We start from the raw sequence: 23609 nt of genomic DNA, 5'->3' as shown, positions 1-23609 counted from the left end.
GTGGATCAAAGGATCTGTGGTTTTCCCTCGAGGCTTTCCCTCGAGGCTTTCCCACAGGGCTGTCCCACGTGCCACCGTGGTGTGAGTCGATCCTCGGCGTGAAAGATGAGCCAGTGCAGGGCAAAGAGGTTCCTCTGGAATGGACTGAGACATCTGGGGGACTCTTGGAATGGTGGTACGACCATGGAGTTCCTCTCGCCTTTCCTGTTGAGAGTGCCTCCTCTTGAGATGCGACGGGAACGCCGGGAATTCTTTCCCGTTGAAAGCAGGGAAAGGATCGCTCATCTCGAGCTAGGAGGGGGAAACGGGGCTCCTCTGGATGTGGGCGGGACCATCGTGCTTCCTCTCGAGTGGAGACGGATATGGCGGTGAACTTCTTGAGTTGCAGCAAGGGTGTGAAAGACCCTTTCGAAGTTCCAGAGGTTAGGTGTCATTAGTCTCCAGACGCCTGATCGGAAATAGGCCTCATCTCGCCTGGAAGGGAGAAATTCCTGGATTTTCTCGAGTTGCGGCAGGTGTTCTTGAGTTACGACGGGGACCACAGGGACCCGCCCTGATGGCCTCAGGAGAGGCCAGTCCCCAAGCGAGTTGCTAGGGGGCCTCTCGGGATTCCTCTCCCGTCGATACCGGGGCCAAAAACCTTGTGTGGAGTCAGGGCCCGAACCGAGGATTCCTCTCAGGGGCTGACATGGATGTTTGGGTACTTCTGGCGTCTCCCCAGGGGAGTCAGGCCTCGGCTCGAGTGGGGGCATGCACGTGCGCTTTCCTTCCAGGCTGTAGCAGCAATGTCACGCTTCCCGTGGCGTGGATGAAAGGATCTGTGGTTTTCCCTCGAGGCTTTCCCTCGAGGTTTTCCCACTGGGCTGTCCCACGTACCACCGTGGTGTGAGTCGATCCTCGGCGTGAAAGATGAGCCAGTGCAGGGCAAAGAGGTTCCTCTGGAATGGACTGAGACATCTGGGGGACTCTTGGAATGGTGGTACGACCATGGAGTTCCTCTCGCCTATTCTGTTGAGAGTGCCTCCTCTTGAGAAGCGACGGGAACGCCGGGAATTCTTTCCCGTTGAAAGCAGGGAAAGGATCGCTCATCTCGAGCTACGAGGGGGAAACGGGGCTCCTCTGGATGTGGGCGGGACGATCGTGCTTCCTCTCGAGTGGAGACGGGTATGGCGGTGAACTTCTTGAGCTGCAGCAAGGGTGTGAAAGACCCTTTCGAAGTTCCAGAGGTTAGGTGTCATTAGTCTCCAGACGCCTGATCGGAAATAGGCCTCATCTCGCCTGGAAGGGAGAACTTCCTGGATTTTCTCGAGTTGGGGCAGGTGTTCTCGAGTTACGACGGGGACATCAGGGACCCGCCCTGGTGGCCTCAGGAGAGGCCAGTCCCCATGCGAGTTGCTAGGGGGCCTCTCGGGATTCCTCTCCCGTCGATACCGGGGCCAAAAACCTTGTGTGGAGTCAGGGCCGGAACCGAGGATTCCTCTCAGGGGCTGACATGGATCTTTGGGTACTTCTGGAGTCTCCCCAGGGGAGTCAGGCCTCGTCTCGTGTCGGGGCATGCAGGTGCACTTTCCTTCCAGGCTGTAGCAGCAATGTCACGCTTCCCGTGGCGTGGATCAAAGGATCTGTGGTTTTCCCTCGAGGCTTTCCCTCGAGGCTTTCCCACAGGGCTGTCCCACGTGCCACCGTGGTGTGAGTCGATCCTCGGCGTGAAAGATGAGCCAGTGCAGGGCAAAGAGGTTCCTCTGGAATGGACTGAGACATCTGGGGGACTCTTGGAATGGTGGTACGACCATGGAGTTCCTCTCGCCTTTCCTGTTGAGAGTGCCTCCTCTTGAGATGCGACGGGAACGCCGGGAATTCTTTCCCGTTGAAAGCAGGGAAAGGATCGCTCATCTCGAGCTAGGAGGGGGAAACGGGGCTCCTCTGGATGTGGGCGGGACCATCGTGCTTCCTCTCGAGTGGAGACGGGTATGGCGGTGAACTTCTTGAGTTGCAGCAAGGGTGTGAAAGACCCTTTCGAAGTTCCAGAGTTTAGGTGTCATTAGTCTCCAGACGCCTCATCGGAAATAGGCCTCATCTCGCCTGGAAGGGAGAACTTCCTGGATTTTCTCGAGTTGCGGCAGGTGTTCTCGAGTTACGACGGGGACCTCAGGGAACCGCCCTGGTGGCCTCAGGAGAGGCCAGTCCCCATGCGAGTTGCTAGGGGGCCTCTCGGTATTCCTCTCCCATCGATACCGTGGCCAAAAACCTTGTGTGGAGTTAGGGCCGGAACCGAGGATTCCTTTCAGTGGCTGATATGGATCTTTGGGTACTTCTGGAGTCTCGCCAGGGGAGACAGGCCTCATCTCGAGTGGGGGCATGCACGTGCGCTTTCCTTCCAGGCTGTAGCAGCAATGTCACGCTTCCCATCGCGTGGATCAAAGGATCTGTGGTTTTCCCTCGAGGCTTTCCCACAGGGCTGTCCCACGTGCCACCGTGGTGTGAGTCGATCCTCGGCGTGAAAGATGAGCCAGTGCAGGGCAAAGAGGTTCCTCTGGAATGGACTGAGACATCTGGGGGACTCTTGAAATGGTGGTACGACCATGCAGTTCCTCTAGCCTTTCTTGTTGAGAGTGCCTCCTCTTGAGATGCGACGGGAACGCCGGGAATTCTTTCCCGTTGAAAGCAGGGAAAGGATCCCTCATCTCGAGCTACGAGGGGGAAACGGGGCTCCTCTGGATGTGGGCGGGACCATCGTGCTTCCTCTCGAGTGGAGACGGGTATGGCGGTGAACTTCTTGAGTTGCAGCAAGGGTGTGAAAGACCCTTTCGAAGTTCCAGAGGTTAGGTGTCATTAGTCTCCAGACGCCTGATCGGAAATAGGCCTCATCTCGCCTGGAAGGGAGAAATTCCTGGATTTTCTCGAGTTGCGGCAGGTGTTCTCGAGTTACGACGGGGACCACAGGGACCCGCCCTGATGGCCTCAGGAGAGGCCAGTCCCCATGCGAGTTGCTAGGGGGCCTCTCGGGATTCCTCTCCCGTCGATACCGGGGCCAAAAACCTTGTGTGGAGTCAGGGCCGGAACCGAGGATTCCTCTCAGGGGCTGACATGGATCTTTGGGTACTTCTGGAGTCTCCCCAGGGGAGTCAGGCCTCGTCTCGTGTCGGGGCATGCACGTGCACTTTCCTTCCAGCCTGTAGCAGCAATGTCACGCTTCCCGTGGCGTGGATCAAAGGATCTGTGGTTTTCCCTCGAGTCTTTCCCTCGAGGCTTTCCCACAGGGCTGTCCCACGTGCCACCGTGGTGTGAGTCGATCCTCGGCGTGAAAGATGAGCCAGTGCAGGGCAAAGAGGTTCCTCTGGAATGGACTGAGACATCTGGGGGACTCTTGGAATGGTGGTACGACCATGGAGTTCCTCTCGCCTATTCTGTTGAGAGTGCCTCCTCTTGAGAAGCGACGGGAACGCCGGGAATTCTTTCCCGTTGAAAGCAGGGAAAGGATCGCTCATCTCGAGCTACGAGGGGGAAACGGGGCTCCTCTGGATGTGGGCGGGACGATCGTGCTTCCTCTCGAGTGGAGACGGGTATGGCGGTGAACTTCTTGAGCTGCAGCAAGGGTGTGAAAGACCCTTTCGAAGTTCCAGAGGTTAGGTGTCATTAGTCTCCAGACGCCTGATCGGAAATAGGCCTCATCTCGCCTGGAAGGGAGAACTTCCTGGATTTTCTCGAGTTGGGGCAGGTGTTCTCGAGTTACGACGGGGACATCAGGGACCCGCCCTGGTGGCCTCAGGAGAGGCCAGTCCCCATGCGAGTTGCTAGGGGGCCTCTCGGGATTCCTCTCCCGTCGATACCGGGGCCAAAAACCTTGTGTGGAGTCAGGGCCGGAACCGAGGATTCCTCTCAGGGGCTGACATGGATCTTTGGGTACTTCTGGAGTCTCCCCAGGGGAGTCAGGCCTCGTCTCGTGTAGGGGCATGCAGGTGCACTTTCCTTCCAGGCTGTAGCAGCAATGTCACGCTTCCCGTGGCGTGGATCAAAGGATCTGTGGTTTTCCCTCGAGGCTTTCCCTCGAGGCTTTCCCACAGGGCTGTCCCACGTGCCACCGTGGTGTGAGTCGATCCTCGGCGTGAAAGATGAGCCAGTGCAGGGCAAAGAGGTTCCTCTGGAATGGACTGAGACATCTGGGGGACTCTTGGAATGGTGGTACGACCATGGAGTTCCTCTCGCCTTTCCTGTTGAGAGTGCCTCCTCTTGAGATGCGACGGGAACGCCGGGAATTCTTTCCCGTTGAAAGCAGGGAAAGGATCGCTCATCTCGAGCTAGGAGGGGGAAACGGGGCTCCTCTGGATGTGGGCGGGACCATCGTGCTTCCTCTCGAGTGGAGACGGGTATGGCGGTGAACTTCTTGAGTTGCAGCAAGGGTGTGAAAGACCCTTTCGAAGTTCCAGAGTTTAGGTGTCATTAGTCTCCAGACGCCTCATCGGAAATAGGCCTCATCTCGCCTGGAAGGGAGAACTTCCTGGATTTTCTCGAGTTGCGGCAGGTGTTCTCGAGTTACGACGGGGACCTCAGGGAACCGCCCTGGTGGCCTCAGGAGAGGCCAGTCCCCATGCGAGTTGCTAGGGGGCCTCTCGGTATTCCTCTCCCATCGATACCGTGGCCAAAAACCTTGTGTGGAGTTAGGGCCGGAACCGAGGATTCCTTTCAGTGGCTGATATGGATCTTTGGGTACTTCTGGAGTCTCGCCAGGGGAGACAGGCCTCATCTCGAGTGGGGGCATGCACGTGCGCTTTCCTTCCAGGCTGTAGCAGCAATGTCACGCTTCCCATCGCGTGGATCAAAGGATCTGTGGTTTTCCCTCGAGGCTTTCCCACAGGGCTGTCCCACGTGCCACCGTGGTGTGAGTCGATCCTCGGCGTGAAAGATGAGCCAGTGCAGGGCAAAGAGGTTCCTCTGGAATGGACTGAGACATCTGGGGGACTCTTGAAATGGTGGTACGACCATGCAGTTCCTCTAGCCTTTCTTGTTGAGAGTGCCTCCTCTTGAGATGCGACGGGAACGCCGGGAATTCTTTCCCGTTGAAAGCAGGGAAAGGATCCCTCATCTCGAGCTACGAGGGGGAAACGGGGCTCCTCTGGATGTGGGCGGGACCATCGTGCTTCCTCTCGAGTGGAGACGGGTATGGCGGTGAACTTCTTGAGTTGCAGCAAGGGTGTGAAAGACCCTTTCGAAGTTCCAGAGGTTAGGTGTCATTAGTCTCCAGACGCCTGATCGGAAATAGGCCTCATCTCGCCTGGAAGGGAGAAATTCCTGGATTTTCTCGAGTTGCGGCAGGTGTTCTCGAGTTACGACGGGGACCACAGGGACCCGCCCTGATGGCCTCAGGAGAGGCCAGTCCCCATGCGAGTTGCTAGGGGGCCTCTCGGGATTCCTCTCCCGTCGATACCGGGGCCAAAAACCTTGTGTGGAGTCAGGGCCGGAACCGAGGATTCCTCTCAGGGGCTGACATGGATCTTTGGGTACTTTTGGAGTCTCCCCAGGGGAGTCAGGCCTCGTCTCGTGTCGGGGCATGCACGTGCACTTTCCTTCCAGCCTGTAGCAGCAATGTCACGCTTCCCGTGGCGTGGATCAAAGGATCTGTGGTTTTCCCTCGAGTCTTTCCCTCGAGGCTTTCCCACAGGGCTGTCCCACGTGCCACCGTGGTGTGAGTCGATCCTCGGCGTGAAAGATGAGCCAGTGCAGGGCAAAGAGGTTCCTCTGGAATGGACTGAGACATCTGGGGGACTCTTGGAATGGTGGTACGACCATGGAGTTCCTGTCGCCTTTCCTGTTGAGAGTTCCTCCGCTTGAGATGCGACGGGAACGCCGGGAATTCTTTCCCATTGAAAGCAGGGAAAGGATTCCTCATCTCGAGCTACGAGGGGGAAAGGGGGATCCTCTGGATGTGGGCGGGACGATCGTGCTTCCTCTCGAGTGGAGACGGGTATGGCGGTGAACTTCTTGAATTGCAGCAAGGGTGTGAAAGACCCTTTCGAAGTTCCAGAGGTTAGGTGTCATTAGTCTCCAGACGCCTCATCGGAAATAGGCCTCATCTCGCCTGGAAGGGAGAACTTCCTGGATTTTCTCGAGTTGCGGCAGGTGTTCTCGAGTTACGACGGGGACCTCAGGGACCCGCCCTGGTGGCCTCAGGAGAGGCCAGTCCCCATGCGAGTTGCTAGGGGGACTCTCGGGATTCCTCTCCCGTCGATACCCGGGCCAAAAACCTTGTGTGGAGTCAGGGCCGGAACCGAGGATTCCTCTCACGGGCTGATATGGATCTTTGGGTACTTCTGGAGTCTCGCCAGGGGAGACAGGCCTTATCTCGAGTGGGTGCATGCACGTGCGCTTTCCTTCCAGGCTGTAGCAGCAATGTCACGCTTCCCGTGGCGTGGATCAAAGGATCTGTGGTTTTCCCTCGAGGCTTTCCCTCGAGGCTTTCCCACAGGGCTGTCCCACGTGCCACCGTGGTGTGAGTCGATCCTCGGCGTGAAAGATGAGCCAGTGCAGGGCAAAGAGGTTCCTCTGGAATGGACTGAGACATCTGGGGGACTCTTGGAATGGTGGTACGACCATGGAGTTCCTCTCGCCTTTCCTGTTGAGAGTGCCTCCGCTTGAGATGCGACGGGAACGCCGGGAATTCTTTCCCGTTGAAAGCAGGGAAAGGATCGCTCATTTCGAGCTAGGAGGGGGAAACGGGGCTCCTCTGGATGTGGGTGGGACCATCGTGCTTCCTCTAGAGTGGAGACGGGTATGGCGGTGAACTTCTTGAGTTGCAGCAAGGGTGTGAAAGACCCTTTCGAAGTTCCAGAGGTTAGGTGTCATTCGTCTCCAGACGCATCATCGGAAATAGGCCTCATCTCGCCTAGATGGGAGAACTTCCTGGATATTCTCGAGTTGTGGCAGGTGTTCTCGAGTTATGACGGGGACCTCAGGGACCCGCCCTGGTGTCCTCAGTAAAGGCCAGTCCCCATGCGAGTTGCTAGGGGGCCTCTCGGGATTCCTCTCCCGTCGATACCGGGGCCAAAAACCTTGTCTGGAGTCAGGGTCGGAACCGAGGATTCCTCTCAGGGGCTGACATGGATCTTTGGGTATTTCTGGCGTCTCCCCAGGGGAGTCAGGCCTCGTCTCGAGTGGGGGCATGCACGTGTGCTTTCCTTCCAGGCTGTAGCAGCAATGTCACGCTTCCCGTGGCGTGGATCAAAGGATCTGTGGTTTTCCCTCGAGGCTTTCCCACAGGGCTGTCCCACGTGCCACTGTGGTGTGAGTCGACTTCTCCGTGAAAGATGAGCCAGTGCAGGGCAAAGAGGTTCCTCTGGAATGGAAAGAGACATCTGGGGGACTCTTGGAATGGTGGTACGGCCATGGAGTTCCTCTCGCCTTTCCTGTTGAGAGTGCCTCCTCTTGAGATGCGACGGGAACGCCGGGAATTCTTTCCCGTTGAAAGCAGGGAAAGGATCCCTCATCTCGATCTCCGAGGGGGAAACGGGGCTCCTCTGGATGGGGGCGGGACCATCGTTCTTCCTCTCGAGTGGAGATGGGTATGGCGGTGAACTTCTTGAGATGCAGCAAGGGTGTGAAAGACCCTTTCGAAATTCCAGAGGTTAGGTGTCATTAGTCTCCAGACGCCTCATCGGAAATAGGCCTCATCTCGCTGGAAGGGAGAACTTCCTGGATTTTCTCGAGTTGGGGCAGGTGTTCTCGAGTTACGACGGGGACCTCAGGGACCCGCCCTGGTGGCCTCAGGAGAGGCCAGTCCCCATGCGAGTTGCTAGGGGGCCTCTCGAGATTCCTCTCCCATCGATACCGGGGCCAAAAACGTTGTGTGGAGTCAGGGCCAGAACCGAGGATTCCTCTCAGGGGCTGACATGGATCTTTGGGTACTTCTGGAGTCTCCCCAGGGGAGTCAGGCCTCGTCTCGAGTGGGGGCATGCACGTGCGCTTTCCTTCCAGGCTGTAGCAGCAATGTCACGCTTCCCGTCGCGTGGATCAAAGGATCTGTGGTTTTCCCTCGAGGCTTTCCCTCGAGGCTTTCCCACAGGGCTGTCCCACGTGCCACCGTGGTGTGAGTCGATCCTCGGCGTGAAAGATGAACCAGTGCAGGGCAAAGAGGTTCCTCTGGAATGGACTGAGACATCTGGGGGACTCTTTGTATGGTGGTACGACCATGGAGTTCCGCTCGCCTTTCCTGTTGAGAGTGCCTCCTCTTTAGATGCGTCAGAAACGCCGGGAATTCTTTGCTTTGAAAGCAGTGAAAGGATCCCTTATCTCGAGCTACGAGGGGGAAACGGGGCTCCTCTGGATGTGGGCGGGACCATCGTGCTTCCTCTCGAGTGGAGACGGGTATGGCGGTGAACTTCTTGAGTTGCAGCAAGGGTGTGAAAGACCCTGTCGAAGTTCCAGAGGTTAGGTGTCATTAGTCTCCAGACGCCTCATCGGAAATAGGCCTCATCTCGCCTGGAAGGGAGAAATTCCTGGATTTTCTCGAGTTGCGGCAGGTGTTCTCGAGTTACGACGGGAACCGCAGGGACCCGCCCTGATGTCCTCAGGAGAGGCCAGTCCCCATGCGAGTTGCTAGGGGGCCTCTCGGGATTCCTCTCCCGTTGATACCGGGGCCAAAAACCTTGTGTGGAGTCACGGCCGGAACCGAGGATTCCTCTCAGGGGCTGACATGGATGTTTGGGTACTTCTGGAGTCTCCCCAGGGGAGTCAGGCCTCGGCTCGAGTGGGGGCATGCACGTGCGCTTTCCTTCCAGGCTGTAGCAGCAATGTCACGCTTCCCGTGGTGTGGATCAAAGGATCTGTGGTTTTCCCTCGAGGCTTTCCCTCGAGGCTTTCCCACAGGGCTGTCCCACGTGCCACCGTGGTGTGAGTCGATCCTCGGCGTGAAAGATGAGCCAGTGCAGGGCAAAGAGGTTCCTCTGGAATGGACTGAGACATCTGGGGGACTCTTGGAATGGTGGTACGACCATGGAGTTCCTCTCGCCTTTCCTGTTGAGAGTGCCTCCTCTTGAGATGCGACGGGAACGCCGGGAATTCTTTCCCGTTGAAAGCAGGGAAAGGATCCCTCATCTCGAGCTCCGAGGGGGAAACGGGGCTCCTCTGGATGTGGGCGGGACCATCGTGCTTCCTCTCGAGTGGAGACGGGTATGGCGGTAAACTTCTTGAGTTGCAGCAAGGGTGTGAAAGACCCTTTCGAAGTTCCAGAGGTTAGGTGTCATTAGTCTCCAGACGCCTCATCGGAAATAGGCCTCATCTCGCCTGGAAGGGAGAACTTCCTGGATTTTCTCGAGTTGCGGCAGGTGTTCTCGAGTTACGACGGGGACCTCAGGGACCTGCCCTGGTGGCCTCAGGAGAGGCCAGTCCCCATGCGAGTTGCTGGGAGGCCTCTCGGGATTCCTCTCCCGTCGATACCGGGGCCAAAAACCTTGTGTGGAGTCAGGGCCGGAACCGAGAATTGCTCTCAAGGGCTGACATGGATCTTTGGGTACTTCTGGAGTCTCCCCAGGGGAGTCAGGCCTCGTCTCGAGTGGGGGCATGCACGTGCGATTTCCTTCCAGGCTGTAGCAGCAATGTCACGCTTCCCGTCGCGTGGATCAAAGGATCTGTGGTTTTCCCTCGAGGCTTTCCCTCGAGGCTTTCCCACAGGGCTGCCCCACGTGCCACCGTGGTGTGAGTCGATCCTCGGCATGAAAGATGAGCCAGTGCAGGGCAAAGAGGTTCCTCTGGAATGGACTGAGACATCTGGGGGACTCTTGGAATGGTGGTACGACCATGGAGTTCCTCTCGCCTTTCCTGTTGAGAGTGCCTCCTGTTGAGATGCGACGGGAACGCCGGGAATTCTTTCCCGTTGAAAGCAGGGAAAGGATCCCTCATCTCGAGCTACGAGGGGGAAACGGGGCTCCTCTGGACGTGGGCGGGACCATCGTGCATCCTCTCGAGTGGAGACGTGTATGGCGGTGAACTTCTTGAGTTGCAGCAAGGGTGTGAAAGACCCTTTCGAAGTTCCAGAGGTTAGGTGTCATTAGTCTCCAGACGCCTCATCGGAAATAGGCCTCATCTCGCCTGGAAGGGAGAAATTCCTGGATTTTCTCGAGTTGCGGCAGGTGTTCTCGAGTTACGACGGGAACCACAGGGACCCGCCCTGATGGCCTCAGGAGAGGCCAGTCCCCATGCGAGTTGCTAGGGGGCCTCTCGGGATTCCTCTCCCGTCGATACCGGGGCCAAAAACCTTGTGTGGAGTCAGGGCCGGAACCGAGGATTCCTCTCAGGGGCTGACATGGATGTTTGGGTACTTCTGGAGTCTCCCCAGGGGAGTCAGGCCTCGGCTCGAGTGGGGGCATGCACGTGCGCTTTCCTTCCAGGCTGTAGCAGCAATGTCACGCTTCCCGTGGTGTGGATCAAAGGATCTGTGGTTTTCCCTCGAGGCTTTCCCTCGAGGCTTTCCCACAGGGCTGTCCCACGTGCCACCGTGGTGTGAGTCGATCCTCGGCGTGAAAGATGAGCCAGTGCAGGGCAAAGAGTTTCCTCTGGAATGGACTGAGACATCTCGGGGACTCTTGGAATGGTGGTACGACCATGGAGTTCCTCTCGCCTTTCCTGTTGAGAGTGCCTCCTCTTGAGATGTGACGGGAACGCCGGGAATTCTTTGCGTTGAAAGCAGGGAAAGGATCCCTCATCTCGAGCTACGAGGGGGAAACGGGGCTCCTCTCGATGTGGGCGTGACCATCGTGCTTCCTCTCGAGTGGAGACGGGTATGGCGGTGAACTTCTTGAGTTGCAGCAAGGGTGTGAAAGACCCTTTCGAAGTTCCAGAGGTTAGGTGTCATTTGTCTCCAGACGCCTCATCGGAAATAGGCTTCATCTCGCCTGGAAGGGAGAACTTCCTGGATTTTCTCGAGTTGCGGCAGGTGTTCTCGAGGTACGACGGGGACCTCAGGGACCCGCCCTGGTGGCCTCAGGGGAGGCCAGTACCCATGCGAGTTGCTAGGGGGCCTCTCGGAATTAATCTCCCGTCGATATCGGGGCCAAAAACCTTGTGTGGAGTCAGGGCCGGAACCGAGGATTCCTCTCACGGGCTGACATGGATGTTTGGGTACTTCTGGAGTCTCCCCAGGGGAGTCAGGCCTCGTCTCGAGTGGGGGCATGCACGTGCGATTTCCTTCCAGGCTGTAGCAGCAATGTCACGCATCCCGTCGCGTGGAGTAATGGATCTGTGGTTTTCCATCGAGGCTTTCCCACAGGGCTGTCCCACGTGCCACCGTGGTGTGAGTCGATCCTCGGCGTGAAAGATGAGCCAGTGCAGGGCAAAGAGGTTCCTCTGGAATGGACTGAGACATCTGGGGGACTCTTGGAATGGTGGTACGACCATGGAGTTCCGCTCGCCTTTCCTGTTGAGAGTGCCTCCTCTTGAGATGCGACGGGAACGCCGGGAATTCTTTCCCGTTGAAAGCAGGGAAAGGATCCCTCATCTCGAGCTACGAGGGGGAAACGGGGCTCCTCTGGATGTGGGCGGGACCATCGTGCTTCCTCTCGAGTGGAGACGGGTATGGCGGTAAACTTCTTGAGTTGCAGCAAGGGTGTGAAAGACCCTTTCGAAGTTCCAGAGGTTAGGTGTCATTAGTCTCCAGACGCCTCATCGGAAATAGGCCTCATCTTGCCTGGAAGGGAGAACTTCCTGGATTTTCTCGAGTTGCGGCAGGTGTTCTCGAGTTACGACGGGGACCTCAGGGACCTGCCCTGGTGGCCTCAGGAGAGCCCAGTCCCCATGCGAGTTGCTGGGAGGCCTCTCGGGATTCCTCTCCCGTCGATACCGGGGCCAAAAACCTTGTGTGGAGTCAGGGCCGGAACCGAGAATTGCTCTCAAGGGCTGACATGGATCTTTGGGTACTTCTGGAGTCTCCCCAGGGGAGTCAGGCCTCGTCTCGAGTGGGGGCATGCACGTGCGATTTCCTTCCAGGCTGTAGCAGCAATGTCACGCTTCCCGTCGCGTGGATCAAAGGATCTGTGGTTTTCCCTCGAGGCTTTCCCTCGAGGCTTTCCCACAGGGCTGCCCCACGTGCCACCGTGGTGTGAGTCGATCCTCGGCATGAAAGATGAGCCAGTGCAGGGCAAAGAGGTTCCTCTGGAATGGACTGAGACATCTGGGGGACTCTTGGAATGGTGGTACGACCATGGAGTTCCTCTCGCCTTTCCTGTTGAGAGTGCCTCCCGTTGAGATGCGACGGGAACGCCGGGAATTCTTTCCCGTTGAAAGCAGGGAAAGGATCCCTCATCTCGAGCTACGAGAAGGATACGGGGCTCCTCTGGATGTGCGCGTGATCATCGTGCTTCCTCTCGATTGGAGATGGGTATGGCGGTGAACTTCTTGAGTTGCCGCAAGGGTGTGAAAGACCCTTTCGAATTTCCAGAGGTTAGGTGTCATTACTCTCCAGACGCCTCATCGGAAATTGGCCTCATCTCGCCTGTAAGGGAGAACTTCCTGGATTTTCTCGAGCTGCGGCAGGTGTTCTCGAGATACGACGGGGACCTCAGGGACCCGCCCTGGTGGCCTCAGGAGAGGCCAGTCCCCATGCGAGTTGCTAGGGGGCCTCTCGGGATTCCTCTCCCGTCGATACCGGGGCCAAAAACCTTGTGTGGGGTCAGGGCCGGGACCGAGGATTCCTCTCAGGGGCTGACATGGATCTTTGGGTACTTCTGGAGTCTCCCCACGGGAGTCAGGCCTCGTCTCGAGTGGGGGCATGCACGTGCGCTTTCCTTCCAGGCTGTAGCAGCAATGTCACGATTCCCGTCGCATTTATCAAAGGATCTGTGGCTTTCCCTCGAGGCTTTCCCTCGAGGCTTTCCCACAGGGCTGTCCCACGTGCCACCGTGTTGTGAGTCGATCCTCGGCGTGAAAGATGAGCCAGTGCAGGGCAAAGAGTTTCCTCTGGAATGGACTGAGACATCTGGGGGAGTCTTGGAATGGTGGTACGACCATGGAGTTCCTCTCGCCTTTCCTGTTGAGAGTGCCTCCTCTTGAGATGCGACGGGAACGCCGGGAATTCTTTCCCGTTGAAAGCAGGGAAAGGATCCCTCATCTCGAGCTACGAGGGGGAAACGGGGCTCCTCTGGATGTGGGCGGGACCATCGTGCTTCCTCTCGAGTGGAGACGGGTATGGCGGTGAACTTCTTGAGTTGCAGCAAGGGTGTGAAAGACCCTTTCGAAGTTCCAGAGGTTAGGTGTCATTAGACTCCAGACGCCTCATCGGAAATAGGCCTCATCTCGCCTGGAAGGGAGAACTTCCTGGATTTTCTCGAGTTGCGGCAGGTGTTCTCGAGTTACGACGGGGACGTCAGGGACCCGCCCTGGTGGCCTCAGGAGAGGCCACTCCCCGTGCGAGTTGCTAGGCGGCCTCTCGGGATTCCTCTCCCGTCGATACCGGGGCCAAAAACCTTGTGTGGAGTCAGGGCCGGAACCGAGGATTCCTCTCAGGGGCTGACATGGATCTTTGGGTACTTCTGGAGTCTCCCCAGGGGAGTCAGGCCTCGTCTCGAGTGGTGGCATGAACTTGCGCTTTCCTTCCAGGCTGTAGCAGCAATGTCACGCTTCCCGTCGGGTGGATCAAAGGATCTGTGGTTTTCCCTCGAGGCTTTCCCTCGAGGCTTTCCCACAGGGCTGGCCCACGTGCCACCGTGGTGTGAGTCGATCCTCGGCGTGAAAGATGAGCCAGTGCAGGGCAAAGAGGTTCCTCTGGAATGGACTGAGACATCTGGGGGACTCTTGGAATGGTGGTACGACCATGGAGTTCCTCTCGCCTTTCCTGTTGAGAGTGCCTCCTCTTGAGATGCGACGGGAACGTCGGAAATTCTTTCCCGTTGAAAGCAGGGAAGGGATCCCTCATCTCGAGCTACGAGGGGGAAACGGGGCTCCTCTGGATGTGGGCGGGACCATCGTGCTTCCTCTCGAGTGGAGACGGGTATGGCGGTGAACTTCTTGAGTTGCAGCAAGGGTGTGAAAGACCCTTTCGAAGTTCCAGAGGTTAGGTGTCATTAGTCTCCAGACGCCTCATCGGAAATAGGCCTCATCTCGCCTGCAAGGGAGAACTTCCTGGATTTTCTCGAGTTGCGGCAGGTGTTCTCGAGTTACGACGGGGACCTCAGGGACCCGCCCTGGTTGCCTCAGGAGAGGCCAGTCCCCATGCGAGTTGATAGGGGGCCTCTCGGGATTCCTCTCCCGTCGATACCGGAGACAAAAACCTTGTGTGGAGTCAGGGCCGGAACCGAGGATTCCTCTCAGGGGTGACATGTATCTTTGGGTACTTCTGGAGTCTCCAAAGGGGAGTCAGGCCTCGTCTCGAGTGGGGGCATGCACGTGCGCTTTCCTTCCAGGCTGTAGCAGCAATGTCACGCTTCCCGTCGCGTGGATCTAAGGATCTGTGGTTTTCCCTCGAGGCTTTCATTCGAGGCTTTCCCACAGGGCTGTCCCACGTGCCACCGTGGTGTGAGTCGATCCTCGGCGTGAAAGATGAGCCAGTGCAGGGCAAAGAGGTTCCTCTGGAATGGACTGAGACATCTGGGCAATCCTGGAATGGTGGTACGACCATGGAGTTCCTCTCGCCTTTCCTGTTGAGAATGCCTCCTCTTGAGATGCGACGGGAACACTGGGAATTCTTTCCCGTTGAAAGCAGGGAAACGATCCCTCATCTCGAGCTACGAGGGGGAAACGGGGCTCCTCTGGATGTGGGCGGGACCATCGTGCTTCCTCTCGAGTGGAGACGGGTATGGCGGTGAACTTCTTGAGTTGCAGCAAGGGTGTGAAAGACCCTTTCGAAGTTCCAGAGGTTAGGTGTCATTAGTCTCCAGACGCCTCATCGGAAATAGGCCACATGTCGCCTGGAAGGGAGAAATTCCTGGATTTTCTCGAGTTGCGGCAGGTGTTCTCGAGTTACGACGGGGACCTCAGGGAATCGCCCTGGTGGCCTCAGGAGAGGCCAGTCCCCATGCAATTTGCTAGGGGGCCTCTCGGGATTCCTCTCCCGTCGATACCGGGGCCAAAAACCTTGTGTGGAGTCAGACCCGGAACCGAGGATTCCTCTCAGGGACTGACATGGATCTTTGGGTACTTCTGGAGTCTCCCCAGGGGAGTCAGGCCTCGTCTCGAGTGGGGGCATGCACGTGCGCTTTCCTTCCAGGCTGTAGCAGCAATGTCACGCTTCCCGTCGCGTGGATCAAAGGATCTGTGGTTTTCCCTCGAGGCTTTCCCTCGAGGCTTTCCCACAGGGCTGTCCCACGTGCCACCGTGGTGTGAGTCGATCCTCGGCGTGAAAGATGAGCCAGTGCAGGGCAAAGAGGTTCCTCTGGAATGGACTGAGACATCTGGGGGACTCTTGGAATGGTGGTACGACCATGGAGTTCCTCTCGCCTTTCCTGTTGAGAGTGCCTCCTCTTGAGATGCGACGGGAACGACGGGAATACTTTCCCGTTGAAAGCAGGGAAAGGATCCCTCATCTCGAGCTACGAGGGGGAAACGGGGCTCCTCTGGATGTGGGCGGGACCATCGTGCTTCCTCTCGAGTGGAGACGGGTATGGCGGTGAACTTCTTGAGTTGCAGCAAGGGTGTGAAAGACCCTTTCGAAGTTCCAGAGGTTAGGTGTCATTAGTCTCCAGATGCCTCATCGGAAATAGGCCTCATCTCGCCTGCAAGGGAGAACTTCCTGGATTTTCTCGAGTTGCGGCAGGTGTTCTCGAGTTACGACGGGGACCTCAGGGACCCGCCCTGGTTGCCTCAGGAGAGGCCAGTCCCCATGCGAGTTGCTAGGGGGCCTCTCGGGATTCCTCTCCCGTCGATACCGGGGCCAAAAACCTTGTGTGGAGTCAGGGCCGGAACCGAGGATTACTCTCAGGGGTGACATGTATCTTTGGGTACTTCTGGAGTCTCCCCAGGGGAGTCAGGACTCGTCTCGAGTGGGGGCATGCACGTGCGCTTTCCTTCCAGGCTGCAGCAGCAATGTCACGCTTCCCGTCGCGTGGATCAAAGGATCTGTGGTTTTCCCTCCAGGCTTTCCCTCGAGGCTTTCCCACAAGGCATTCCCACGTGCCACCGTGGTGTGAGTCGATCCTCGGCGTGAAAGATGAGCCAGTGCAGGGCAAAGAGGCTTCTCTGGAATGGACTGAGACATCTGGGGGACTCTTGGAATGGTGGTACGACCATGGAGTTCCTCTCGCCTTTCCTGTTGAGAGTGCCTCCTCTTGAGATGCGACGGGAACGCTGGGAATTCTTTCCCGTTGAAAGCAGGGAAAGGATCCCTCATCTCGAGCTACGAGGGGGAAACGGGGCTCCTCTGGATGTGGGCGGGACCATCGTGCTTCCTCTCGAGTGGAGACGGGTATGGCGGTGAACTTCTTGAGTTGCAGCAAGGGTGTGAAAGACCCTTTCGAAGTTCCAGAGGTTAGGTGTCATTAGTCTCCAGACGCCTCATCGGAAATAGGCCTCATCTCGCCTGGAAGGGAGAACTTCCTGGATTTTCTCGAGTTGCGGCAGGTGTTCTCGAGTTACGACGGGGACCTCAGGGACCCGCCCTGGTGGCCTCAGGAGAGGCCAGTCCCCATGCGAGTTGCTAGGGGGCCTCTCGGGATTCCTCTCCCGTCGATACCGGGGCCAAAAACCTTGTGTGGAGTCAGGGCCGGGACCGAGGATTCCTCTCAGGGGCTGACATGGATCTTTGGATACTTCTGGAGTCTCCCCACGGGAGTCAGGCCTCGTCTCGAGTGGGGGCATGCACGTGCGCTTTCCTTCCAGGCTGTAGCAGCAATGTCACGATTCCCGTCGCATTTATCAAAGGATCTGTGGCTTTCCCTCGAGGCTTTCCCTCGAGGATTTCCCACAGGGCTGTCCCACGTGCCACCGTGTTGTGAGTCGATCCTCGGCGTGAAAGATGAGCCAGTGCAGGGCAAAGAGTTTCCTCTGGAATGGACTGAGACATCTGGGGGAGTCTTGGAATGGTGGTACGACCATGGAGTTCCTCTCGCCTTTCCTGTTGAGAGTGCCTCCTCTTGAGATGCGACGGGAACGCCGGGAATTCTTTCCCGTTGAAAGCAGGGAAAGGATCCCTCATCTCGAGCTACGAGGGGGAAACGGGGCTCCTCTGGATGTGGGCGGGACCATCGTGCTTCCTATCGAGTGGAGACGGGTATGGCGGTGAACTTCTTGAGTTGCAGCAAGGGTGTGAAAGACCCTTTCGAAGTTCCAGAGGTTAGGTGTCATTAGACTCCAGACACCTCATCGGAAATAGGCCTCATCTCGCCTGGAAGGGAGAACTTCCTGGATTTTCTCGAGTTGCGGCAGGTGTTCTCGAGTTACGACTGGGACGTCAGGGACCAGCCCTGGTGGCCTCAGGAGAGGCCACTCCCCGTGCGAGTTGCTAGGCGGCCTCTCGGGATTCCTCTCCCGTCAATACCGGGGCCAAAACCTTGTGTGGAGTCAGGGCCGGAACCGAGGATTCCTCTCAGGGGCTGACATGGATCTTTGGGTACTTCTGGAGTCTCCCCAGGGGAGTCAGGCCTCGTCTCGAGTGGTGGCATGAACTTGCGCTTTCCTTCCAGGCTGTAGCAGCAATGTCACGCTTCCCGTCGGGTGGATCAAAGGATCTGTGGTTTTCCCTCGAGGCTTTCCCTCGAGGCTTTCCCACAGGGCTGGCCCACGTGCCACCATGGTGTGAGTCGATCCTCGGCGTGAAAGATGAGCCAGTGCAGGGCAAAGAGGTTCCTCTGGAATGGACTGAGACATCTGGGGGACTCTTGGAATGGTGGTACGACCATGGAGTTCCTCTCGCCTTTCCTGTTGAGAGTGCCTCCTCTTGAGATGCGACGGGAACGCCGGGAATTCTTTCCCGTTGAAAGCAGGGAAAGGATCCCTCATCTCGAGCTCCGAGGGGGAAACGGGGCTCCTCTGGATGTGGGCGGGACCATCGTGCTTCCTCTCGAGTGGAGACGGGTATGGCGGTGAACTTCTTGAGTTGCAGCAAGGGTGTGAAAGACCCTTTCGAAGTTCCAGAGGTTAGGTGTCATTAGTCTCCAGACGCCTCATCGGAAATAGGCCTCATCTCGCCTGCAAGGGAGAACTTCCTGGATTTTCTCGAGTTGCGGCAGGTGTTCTCGAGTTACGACGGGGACCTCAGGGACCCGCCCTGGTTGCCTCAGGAGAGGCCAGTCCCCATGCGAGTTGCTAGGGGGCCTCTCGGGATTCCTCTCCCGTCGATACCGGGGCCAAAAACCTTGTGTGGAGTCAGGGCCGGAACCGAGGATTCCTCTCAGGGGTGACATGTATCTTTGGGTACTTCTGGAGTCTCCAAAGGGGAGTCAGGCCTCGTCTCGAGTGGGGGCATGCACGTGCGCTTTCCTTCCAGGCTGCAGCAGCAATGTCACGCTTCCCGTCGCGTGGATCAAAGGATCTGTGGTTTTCCCTCGAGGCTTTCCCTCGAGGCTTTCCCACAAGGCTTTCCCACGTGCCTCCGTGGTGTGAGTCGATCCTCGGCGTGAAAGATGAGCCAGTGCAGGGCAAAAGGTTCCTCTGAAATGGACTGAGACATCTGGGGGACTCTTGGAATGGTGGTACGACCATGGAGTTCCTCTCGCCTTTCCTGTTGAGAGTGCCTCCTCTTGAGATGCGACGGGAACGCTGGGAATTCTTTCCCGTTGAAAGCAGGGAAAGGATCCCTCATCTCGAGCTACGAGGGGGAAACGGGGCTCCTCTGGATGTGGGCGGGACCATCGTGCTTCCTCTCGAGTGGAGACGGGTATGGCGGTGAACTTCTTGAGTTGCAGCAAGGGTGTGAAAGACCCTTTCAAAGTTCCAGAGTTTAGGTGTCATTAGTCTCCAGACGCCTCATCGGAAATAGGCCTCATCTCGCCTGGAAGGGAGAACTTCCTGGATTTTCTCGAGTTGCGGCAGGTGTTCTCGAGTTACGACGGGGACCTCAAGGACCCGCCCTGGTGGCCTCAGGAGAGGCCAATCCCCATGCGAGTTGCTAGGGGGCCTCTCGGGATTCCTCTCCCGTCGATACCGGGGCCAAAAACCTTGTGTGGAGTCAGGGCCGGGACCGAGGATTCCTCTCAGGGGCTGACATGGATCTTTGGGTACTTCTGGAGTCTCCCCACGGGAGTCAGGCCTCGTCTCGAGTGGGGGCATGCACGTGCGCTTTCCTTCCAGGCTGTAGCAGCAATGTCACGATTCCCGTCGCATTTATCAAAGGATCTGTGGCTTTCCCTCGAGGCTTTCCCTCGAGGCTTTCCCACAGGGCTGTCCCACGTGCCACCGTGTTGTGAGTCGATCCTCGTCGTGAAAGATGAGCCAGTGCAGGGCAAAGAGTTTCCTCTGGAATGGACTGAGACATCTGGGGGAGTCTTGGAATGGTGGTACGACCATGGAGTTCCTCTCGCCTTTCCTGTTGAGAGTGCCTCCTCTTGAGATGCGACGGGAACGCCGTGAATTCTTTCCCGTTGAAAGCAGGGAAAGGATCCCTCATCTCGAGCTACGAGGGGGAAACGGGGCTCCTCTGGATGTGGGCGGGACCATCGTGCTTCCTCTCGAGTGGAGACGGGTATGGCGGTGAACTTCTTGAGTTGCAGCAAGGGTGTGAAAGACCCTTTCGAAGTTCCAGAGGTTAGGTGTCATTAGTCTCCAGACGCCTCATCGGAAATAGGCCTCATCTCGCCTGGAAGGGAGAACTTCCTGGATTTTCTCGAGTTGCGGCAGGTGTTCTCGAGTTACGACGGGGACCTCCGGGAACCGCCCTGGTGGCCTCAGGAGAGGCCAGTCCCCATGCAATTTGCTAGGGGGCCTCTCGGGATTCCTCTCCCGTCGATACCGGGGCCAAAAACCTTGTGTGGAGTCAGGCCCGGAACCGAGGATTCCTCTCAGGGGCTGACATGGATCTTTGGGTACTTCTGGAGTCTCCCCAGGGGAGTCAGGCCTCGTCTCGAGTGGGGGCATGCACGTGCGCTTTCCTTCCAGGCTGTAGCAGCAATGTCACGCTTCCCGTCGCGTGGATCAAAGGATCTGTGGTTTTCCCTCGAGTCTTTCCCTCGAGGCTTTCCCACAGGGCTGTCCCACGTGCCACCGTGGTGTGAGTCGATCCTCGGCGTGAAAGATGAGCCAGTGCAGGGCAAAGAGTTTCCTCTGGAATGGACTGAGACATCTGGGGGACTCTTGGAATGGTGGTACGACCATGGAGTTCCTCTCGCCTTTCCTGTTGAGAGTGCCTCCTCTTGAGATGCGACGGGAACGCCGGGAATTCTTTCCCGTTGAAAGCAGGGAAAGGATCCCTCATCTCGAGCTACGAGGGGGAAACGGGGCTCCTCTGGATGTGGGCGGGACCATCGTGCTTCCTCTCGAGTGGAGACGGGTATGGCGGTGAACTTCTTGAGTTGCAGCAAGGGTGTGAAAGACCCTTTCGAAGTTCCAGAGGTTAGGTGTCATTAGTCTCCAGACGCCTCATCGGAAATAGGCCTCATCTCGCCGGGAAGGGAGAACTTCCTGGATTTTCTCGAGTTGCGGCAGGTGTTCTCGAGTTACGACGGGGACCTCAGGGACCCGCCCTGGTGGCCTCAGGAGAGGCCAGTCCCCATGCGAGTTGCTAGGGGGCCTCTCGGGATTCCTCTCCCGTCGATACCGGGGCCAAAAACCTTGTGTGGAGTCAGGGCCGGGACCGAGGATTCCTCTCAGGGGCTGACATGGATCTTTGGGTACTTCTGGAGTCTCCCCACGGGAGTCAGGCCTCGTCTCGAGTGGGGGCATGCACGTGCGCTTTCCTTCCAGGCTGTAGCAGCAATGTCACGATTCCCGTCGCATTTATCAAAGGATCTGTGGCTTTCCCTCGAGGCTTTCCCTCGAGGCTTTCCCACAGGGCTGTCCCACGTGCCACCGTGTTGTGAGTCGATCCTCGGCGTGAAAGATGAGCCAGTGCAGGGCAAAGAGTTTCCTCTGGAATGGACTGAGACATCTGGGGGAGTCTTGGAATGGTGGTACGACCATGGAGTTCCTCTCGCCTTTCCTGTTGAGAGTGCCTCCTCTTGAGATGCGACGGGAACGCCGGGAATTCTTTCCCGTTGAAAGCACGGAAAGGATCCCTCATATCGAGCTACGAGGGGGAAACGGGGCTCCTCTGGATGTGGGCGGGACCATCGTGCTTCCTCTCGAGTGGAGACGGGTATGGCGGTGAACTTCTTGAGTTGCAGCAAGGGTGTGAAAGACCCTTTCGAAGTTCCAGAGGTTAGGTGTCATTAGACTCCAGACGCCTCATCGGAAATAGGCCTCATCTCGCCTGGAAGGGAGAACTTCCTGGATTTTCTCGAGTTGCGGCAGGTGTTCTCGAGTTACGACGGGGACCTCAGGGACCCGCCCTTCTGGCCTCAGGAGAGGCCACTCCCCGTGCGAGTTGCTAGGCGGCCTCTCGGGATTCCTCTCCCGTCGATACCGGGGCCAAAAACCTTGTGTGGAGTCAGGGCCGGAACCGAGGATTCCTCTCAGGGGTGACATGTATCTTTGGGTACTTCTGGAGTCTCCCCAGGGGAGTCAGGCCTCGTCTCGAGTGGGGGCATGCACGTGCGCTTTCCTTCCAGGCTGTAGCAGCAATGTCACGATTCCCGTCGCATTTATCAAAGGGTCTGTGGCTTTCCCTCGAGTCTTTCCCTCGAGGCTTTCCCACAGGGCTGTCCCACGTGCCACCGTGGTGTGAATCGATCCTCGGCGTGAAAGATGAGCCAGTGCAGGTCAAAGAGGTTCCTCTGGAATGGACTGAGACATCTAGGGGACTCTAGGAATGGTGGTATGACCATGGAGTTCCTCTCGCCTTTCCTGTTGAGAGTGCCTCTTCTTGAGATGCGACAGGAACGCCGGGAAATCTTTCCCGTTGAAAGCAGGGAAAGGATCCCTCATCTCGAGCTACGAGGGGGAAACGGGGCTCCTCTGGATGTGGGCGGGACCATCGTGCTTCCTCTCGAGTGGAGACGGGTATGGCGGTGAACTTCTTGAGTTGCAGCAAGGGTGTGAAAGACCCTTTCGAAGTTCCAGAGGTTAGGTGTCATTAGTCTCCAGACGCCTCATCGGAAATAGGCCTCATCTCGCCTGCAAGGGAGAACTTCCTGGATTTTCTCGAGTTGCGGCAGGTGTTCTCGAGTTACGACGGGGACCTCAGGGACCCGCCCTGGTTGCCTCAGGAGAGGCCAGTCCCCATGCGAGTTGATAGGGGGCCTCTCGGGATTCCTCTCCCGTCGATACCGGGGACAAAAACCTTGTGTGGAGTCAGGGCCGGAACCGAGGATTCCTCTCAGGGGTGACATGTATCTTTGGGTACTTCTGGAGTCTCCAAAGGGGAGTCAGGCCTCGTCTCGAGTGGGGGCATGCACGTGCGCTTTCCTTCCAGGCTGTAGCAGCAATGTCACGCTTCCCGTCCCGTGGATCAAAGAATCTGTGGTTTTCCCTCGAGGCTTTCATTCGAGGCTTTCCCACAGGGCTGTCCCACGTGCCACCGTGGTGTGAGTCGATCCTCGGCGTGAAAGATGAGCCAGTGCGGGGCAAAGAGGTTCCTCTGGAATGGACTGAGACATCTGGGCAATCCTGGAATGGTGGTACGACCATGGAGTTCCTCTCGCCTTTCCTGTTGAGAATGCCTCCTCTTGAGATGCGACGGGAACACTGGGAATTCTTTCCCGTTGAAAGCAGGGAAAGGATCCCTCATCTCGAGCTACGAGGGGGAAACGGGGCTCCTCTGGATGTGGGCGGGACCATCGTGCTACCTCTCGAGTGGAGACGGGTATGGCGGTGAACTTCTTGAGTTGCAGCAAGGGTGTGAAAGACCCTTTCGAAGTTCCAGAGGTTAGGTGTCATTAGTCTCCAGACGCCTCATCGGAAATAGGCCACATGTCGCCTGGAAGGGAGAACTTCCTAGATTTTCTCGAGTTGCGGCAGGTGTTCTCGAGTTACGACGGGGACCTCAGGGAACCGCCCTGGTGGCCTCAGGAGAGGCCAGTCCCCATGCAATTTGCTAGGGGGCCTCTCGGGATTTCTCTCCCGTCGATACCGGGGCCAAAAAACTTGTGTGGAGTCAGGCCCGGAACCGAGGATTCCTCTCAGGGGCTGACATGGATCTTTGGGTACTTCTGGAGTCTCCCCAGGGGAGTCAGGCCTCGTCTCGAGTGGGGGCATGCACGTGCGCTTTCCTTCCAGGCTGTAGCAGCAATGTCACGCTTCCCGTCGCGTGGATCAAAGGATCTGTGGTTTTCCCTCGAGGCTTTCCCTCGAGGCTTTCCCACAGGGCTGTCCCACGTGCCACCGTGGTGTGAGTCGATCCTCGGCGTGAAAGATGAGCCAGTGCAGGGCAAAGAGGTTCCTCTGGAATGGACTGAGACATCTGGGGGACTCTTGGAATGGTGGTACGACCATGGAGTTCCTCTCGCCTTTCCTGTTGAGAGTGCCTCCTCTTGAGATGCGACGGGAACGCCGGGAATTCTTTCCCGTTGAAAGCAGGGAAAGGATCCCTCATCTCGAGCTACGAGGGGGAAACGGGGCTCCTCTGGATGTGGGCGGGACCATCGTGCTTCCTCTCGAGTGGAGAC

Source organism: Capricornis sumatraensis, chromosome 7 (assembly GCF_032405125.1).
Source record: "Capricornis sumatraensis isolate serow.1 chromosome 7, serow.2, whole genome shotgun sequence".
Lineage (NCBI taxonomy): Eukaryota > Metazoa > Chordata > Mammalia > Artiodactyla > Bovidae > Capricornis > Capricornis sumatraensis.
This window is presented reverse-complemented; position numbering follows the sequence as displayed.